At 34.5% G+C, this 7,327-nt stretch overlaps 1 pseudogene; it reads right to left on the bottom strand.

Moving 5' to 3' along the window:
* Positions 1 to 444: 444 nt before the first annotated feature.
* LOC149238587 (protein CHROMATIN REMODELING 5 pseudogene) lies at positions 445 to 819 on the bottom strand (annotated as a pseudogene).
* Positions 820 to 7,327: the final 6,508 nt, after the last annotated feature.

Genomic DNA, 7,327 nt, shown 5'->3' with positions numbered 1-7,327 from the left:
ACTATTCATTTGATCTAGTCCCTGAAGGCTTCCAACAATCAACTGAAATATTTCCCTCATTAAATCATCATTATATGGTGCTTCAGGTGCCGTTATTCTAGTGATTTCACTAATGCAAGTAACAACAATGAGCCTGACATCTTTGTCTTGGTGCCTTAGAAGCTCTGGCTTTACCAACGCACTCATGGATGGAATCACTGCATCCTGCATTATCTCAGAAGGTTACTGTTCCACCATAGATAAATAGTCCTCCACTTTCTGAAATTCCTGAACTGTACCTGAAACATTTTGCAGAGGCAACTGAAGCGGTTGTTGACAAATATCATAAATAATCTCATGGTATTCCTTTTGGAAATCACTCTGAGAATCTCCTTCCGCTGACATCTCTGCTGTCAGATACTTCTTCCTTATGCTACTGCCGGCGGTTGTGATGAATTGAAATCATTACCAAACCTCTCTACTTGCACGATTGCCTACATAAACAACAACATTCATGTCAGGCAGCCATTTGCGGAGTTCTTTTGCCCAGCTTGTTAATGTTGACAAGGGTACAACTACAAGGAAAAGACCGTGTATCTTCTGCACATTCTGTAAAAACCCGAGCATTGACACAGATTGCACAGTTTTTCCAAGGCCCATTTCATCTGCAAGAATAACATTTGTATCATTCCTCCAGCTGTTCACAAGAAACTTCAACCCTTCTAATTGGTAATCATGAAGTGTGCCTCCTTTAAACCATTCAGGTTGTTCATCAAGTCTACGCAAACTTGCTTTGCCTTTCTTTCTTTGGGCATCAACCGTCTTTCCTTGAATTGTCATCGCAGCTTCACGACTCTTATATTCATCAATAGCATCTTTGAGCAAAAGCAATGTCTATGTCCTTCTCCCAGGTTGCTTCAGCAAATGAGAGCCCCTTCCACTTAACTAGATATTCCTGGACCTCATTGTCAGAATCAATCTTTGTTGTTCTGTCTGCAAAGACCCTCTCAACCTGTCTATATTGAGTGAGAAGCTCTCGCTCCATTTCCTTGCTGACATCATGGACCTCTGCCTCTTCTCGTGAAAGCGCCCGCCTATGGTTTCGTTCCTCCTCCACCTTCCTCATATAGTTTAACACCTTTTTGAAACCATTCAGATGTTGAAGCTCAGACAGAGATTGCCATTGACAGTGCGTATATGACTGTCCTTTCCACTTAATCAAGAACTCCATTTCACTCCAATCTAGCTCCCCATCCATTTGCATGTTCAAGACAACCAGCTCAGGCTGTTCTTTTTCTGCTGGTCTGCTTTAGTCCATTCCAGAGTCTTTGTCAACATCATGCAATTCTCGGTGCCATTTGCTTTATAAACCATAGGACCTGCACCAAGAACCCACCGAGGAATAGACATGGCAAACACACCCTTGTTCTACATCCTGATTAAGAAATTGTCTTTGCGCATGATATGCATTATAACATCATGAGCTGAAAGATCTTTGACAACACAGAGTCGCTGAATGCTTTGAAATTGAACGGTCTTTTCCAACACAGATGACCAGGAGATAGTTTGCATTTCCCAATCTGTAATTTTGAGGCTGTTCTTATAAAAATCGCGGATCTCAAGTGTGTCTTTCAGCTGGGTGAAAAATCTCAGAAAACAGAATATCCAGTACAATGAGAATATCCCTGAAAACTGAGCTCAAGATTGTTTACAAGGAATAGTTTCAGACTGCTCCAAATTCAAAGAATAGAAGCAAAACCCACAAGAACATTTCCCCGATTGCTCTGATACTATTTTGAAAACCCTGATTGAACGACCAAAACCGCTGAGTAAAATACAACTGCAAACATGTGCCAGTACCAAGACACCTAACGACCTAATGATGAGGATAAGCGGTCGGATATGATAGACGAAGTGTATAGGCTGACAACTGTTGATGGATTTTGATGACAACTGTGAAAGAATGGCTATGGATTCGAACAAATCCCCAATTTCGTAGCGCAGCCAGTGCAAAATATGAATTATGCGCTACCTAAAACATGTTGCGCTGCGAAACTGCTAAAAAGGATTTATGTGCTGCAAAACTACTTTAAAATGATTACATGCGCTACGAAATCACCTAGACAATTTCGGCTTTGAAATGAGTTTGGACATATGATATCCATGTGAGATGTGAGACGAATGATAGACTAAAACAGAGAATGACCCCTTTATACATACCAACAATACTCTTAACAAGACTCCTATTCAAACTATTTAGACTCTAAAACCAGATGAAAAGACTAGACCCAAAATTGACACCAACCCTTTGGCAAACAATCGAACTGATGTGAACAATTTAGAAATTTTTCTTGAGTGATAACAGGACCCAAAGTGTTTCCACTGCATTTTAACCTATTATATTTCTTGGTTCTAGAGCATGAGTTATTTCCACTATAATAGGCGTTGTGGCTTTGGCTAGAACTCTCCCTCTAGTTCCACCTACAATACAAACCAATCAATCACATGATCAACACCCTGTACATATCTCTTAAGCACTGAAACATGGAAAACATCATGGACTTTTATTGTTGGTGATAGCGCAAGTCAGTAGTCCACTGGTCCAATCCTCTCTAGGATCTCAAAAGGTCTACAATACCGAGGTGCCAACTTGGCACATGACCCAATCCTCAAGGAGCTCCTCTTGGGCTTGATGTGCAAATATACATGCTCCCCAACCTGAAACTCCTTGAATGCTCTGTGTTTTTCTACATAACTCTTCTACATGTCCAATGTTATCTTCAAATTCCTTCTAATAACCAGCATCTCCTGCTCCATCTCAGCCAACATATCTAGTCCAATTATCACCTTGTTCACTAGATCACTAGTCTATAAAAAAATAATTATGCTATTTTTAAAATATTTTTCCAGGCTTAGAGTATGTCCTAAAATTGTTTTTGCTTAGCTAAGAGCTCATTTTCTTTGGAGGTGAGGAAATACATTAACAATCCAAGACCAAGATGTATCTCGGAGGAGTGAAATCCTACCCTTTATTGACCACTAACAAATAATTACATATGGCGTGGTTTTTCTTGAACAACAATGATGACTCAACCTACATTAATAGATCACAGTGAGTAATAGTTGTGGCCACTGCGAATTTGAAAACTAGATTATGATATATTTTCCCACTATAAAAAAACTATTCATATTAATATTATTTATATATATATAGTTAGTATTTTGGTATAACGTATTTTAAAAATCCATAAAAGATTCTTATGAGACAATAGAAATTCCACATCAGGGAAAAATTTAGTGCTGATACAATTCCACGAGAGAGTTGTTGTTAGGGTTCTCACGGGAGGATAAAAATGCCACAGTGTGGAAAAATTTAGTTGTGAAGCAATTTCACAAGGGGTTTGTCGTTTGACAGCGGATTAGAAAAGGTCCTATTAATCATGCACGTTATTTAGTGTTAGATTTTTATATGATTTAAAGTATTTATGTATATAGAATTTTATACTATAAAATAATTATGAAGAATTTAAATGGCTTTTTAAGAAGAATTTAATTGGCTTTTTAAGATTAATGTGGTTTATTTTATAAACAAATAAAAAGATTTATTTTTAATATTCTTTAGTTATATTTTTTAGAATATTATTTTTATGTTTATGTTGGAATATTATGTGAATAAAAGCATAAGGAAAATTTTGATTTTAAGTAGTCAGACAATTTAAAAGAGTAATTAAATTATCAAATAGATTAAAATTATGTTTCATTAAAAATATTAGATGTTAAAAGAAATGGTACATATTGTGTATTATAAATTTTATAAATTAGTTTAAATGTTTTTATCATAGTGAAGATTATGGATATTGATCTAAATATTTATATCACAATGAAGATTATGGACATTGGTCTTGATGTTGTTCATTTCATTTTGTTCTTTGAAGTTTAGTACTGGAAAATTAGTTTTTATTCATCAAAGTAGGTTTTATAATCAAATTTATTCGATTTTAAACATAACATAATAAAACAAATTAATTTTTTTTTTACAGGGAAACAGATTAGATCTCTCTCGACGCTTGGTGGATCTAGAGTTGAGAAGGATCTAAGCTGGTTTAAAAAAATATAAAAAATGAATCTAATATTTGAGGAAGAATTTCTAAATAAAATACAACAACATAATTATAATGTTCAACAAATAATAAACCTGTTGCACATTTCTATAATACAAAATAAAGTAAAAACAAAAATACGAGACCATAAGACATGGAACTAAACCACAATTTATAATTATGATAAACAAACAAATCCATTATAATGTCTACAAATCAACACGAGATAGGTGAATATCTCAATATATAAGATACAAGATTTTGAGACTCAAAGAAATGGCATACTACAATACAACATGTGATGTGATATCTAGTTTGTGAAGTCCAATGACATTGAACATAGCATGTTATCATCAATCTAGTTAATGTATGACCCTGCAATTAAAAAATTGTAATATGGTATACTGAAATATTATCAAATAACCAAAACAAAGTCTAACATGTGGGACAAAAAATGAGGATTATTGAAGTTCACTAGCACCATGTGCAAAGTGGCAATGATCCCCAAATGTGTAGGTACCATTTAAAAAATTCTCACGTAGATTTATTTTGTAATTGTTGTAAACAAACTAAAATGGTTTTGCAACTAAAACACTAATTTGCATTATCAACTCATGAACCATGGTACTAGCTTTTTTTATCTGATGAAACCTACCTTCCAACTCAATGTTCTTCAAATTGGAATCAAATTCATGATCTTTTATGGCTAGTTTTACTCCAATTATGCGAAAATATGCTTAGAGTTTACAACACTTTTTCCATTGATTTATGTTATTGTTGAAGAACCAAATGAAGCTACAACTTCCATTCTAGGTGTCGTAGCCTCACACTGCACAAGTATACCTCTAGGCTTGCCATAGAATCTAGGGTTTAAAGGGCTTCAAAAAGCTTACCTTGTTGTGCAGAGGGTACTGATGTGAGTCATTTAAGTGAAGACATTGGGTACACATCCCATTGCCAACATCTCATCAATGATGCTCAAAGTTCCCTATCCAACAATAGCCATTGATGAGGGAAGTGCAAGTGACGTTGTTGGGCTTGGCCACATAGAGCTTCATATGAGTAAGAAGTTTGCAGGTGTTGACCATGTTTCCCTCTTTGCAAAATGTCTATATGGAAGTGGTGTAAGTAATGGCATTCAATCGGAAACCTTTAGAATACATGTCGTCGCTGAGCTCAGGTGATCACACATTCTCAAGGTACAAAGAGTAGGCCATCTCGCATAATCTGTTTTTGCAAAGAATGTCGAGTATAACCTTATTTATATTCATGTTCATAAGGCTCTATAACCTTATGATATCATTAACAAAATTCATACAAAGTATTAATTGAAAAAAAAATCCAAAACTTAGCCATTTAGTTTCTATGACTAAGACAATGTTGAATGAGATAATTCAAATCAAGAAAATGAATATCCTCTTTGACCAAGTCAAATGATACAATGGCAATAATATTGTGTGAGAAATTTCCTTTTAATGGAATGTATTAATTGTACTGGAATTTAAAAAAAAAAATATTAGTCTAAATGTTCTATGTTTTTACCATTTTTAGTACATTTTTTCGATGGTGTTTTTCCAAAACTTATTTAGAAATTCTAAAATTGCATATTTTAGTTGTTGAGATTGCATAAGTCAACTTCCTCAGGGGTATTTAAGGATGTTGAATTGATTATGCAGTCAAAAATGGGATTTAAGTAATGTTAAGTAATGATTTCACCAACTATTGCATCATTATATTTCACTATGATTACCAAAAAAGATATAAAACATACAAAATTTAGATTAATTTAAAATATGATATATATTGGATCATTATATTATTTTTTATTTTTCTCAGTGCTTTCATAATTGGAAAAAACGGGAGGAATCATCTTGCAGGGTTATTTTAATAGCAAGACATGATTTGGGGAATTAGGGTTTGAACCTCCGAGAGCCATTTTGAGACATTAAATGACATTTTTGGGAGCTAGAAAACTCCCACTTGCACTATACCCGATAACATTTTTCTAAACTCAAAGACATCTCCAAAAATGGAATAATAATGTCAAATAGAATTTGTTTGCAAAATTTATTCCTCCCACAAGTTGATCACCATGGTGTGAGAGGATGCCACATCAAGTTCTGATACCCAATGCTTATGTGGCTAGTCATATGTGGAATTTCAAAAATAATAACTCTAATTAAGGGTTGAGGGAGTCAAATCTTACCCTTAGTTGGCTATCTAGATATGTTAAATACAACACTACTAGGAGGAGTGACGGGTCCCATTCTAATTGTATTCCATATTTGAATAGAAAAACTAGAAGTGGGAAGATAGAGAGAAAAGAAGGGGGGGGTGGGGTTAAGGTTTTGTAGTAGTCTATTAGGACATAAGTCTCAAGTAACTCCATATATAGTACATCTTCCTTTGTCTATTATGGATGGTTCATGCATTTTTTTCTATTCTATATTTCTTACATTTTCATTTAAGCATAAAAAAAATAAGTATATAATATGAGATCTAAAGGGAATTATGATTCATAATAAATATTTTAGTATTTTATCATATCTATTGGGAAAAACTGTTCTAGTGGAATATCCACAATAATTTATAAACCATATTGGCATCAATGCAGGTTTATTTGGGGTATTTTTGGAAAGTTGCATGGGATCTAGTGATCTGATTTAGAATATTAGTTTTCAGTGCTAAGATCTTCCTTAGATTATAAACAAAATGCTTTCATTGTGATTAAGGATTCATCAATTTTTGCAAGTAAAATGAAGAGTTTTTATGTTAATTTTATGAGCAATTTAACATAAACCATAATTTGAACAACAACATAAACATGTATAGAACATCATCAAAAACACATTACAACAAACACATGATAAAGGAGTTCACCCCTCCTGGTCTATGTCTCCTTGATCCAGCTTCCAATGGCTTGGGCCTCACTATTATGCTCAAAAGTGTAAAAAACTATGTTTACAATGCTCAAATGCTTCTAAAACCTACTCCAATTAGTCCAGAATACTAAAAAATGGCCATCTAGCTTCTTTTTGCATCCAATTTGGTGGAAAAAGGAAGAAGTTATGACTTCCCCTTGTTTTCCCATTATTCTCTCCACAAATTGCCCCATTTCCGGCATGATCCTACAAATTAGCCCCAAAAACGCGCTAATTGGGCGAAAATTTCACCGTGCGGCGGGCCATAATCTACCGACACCGACTGTCTTATCTCAAATCACAATCAATGGAGATCTGCAGGCTTAT

This window comes from Pinus tabuliformis, chromosome 8 (assembly GCF_031772625.1).
Source record: "Pinus tabuliformis cultivar Carrire ecotype Pingquan chromosome 8, CPIR1, whole genome shotgun sequence".
Lineage (NCBI taxonomy): Eukaryota > Viridiplantae > Streptophyta > Pinopsida > Pinales > Pinaceae > Pinus > Pinus tabuliformis.
The sequence above is the reverse complement of the archived record's forward strand: the minus strand, read 5'-3'. Positions and strand labels throughout refer to the sequence as shown.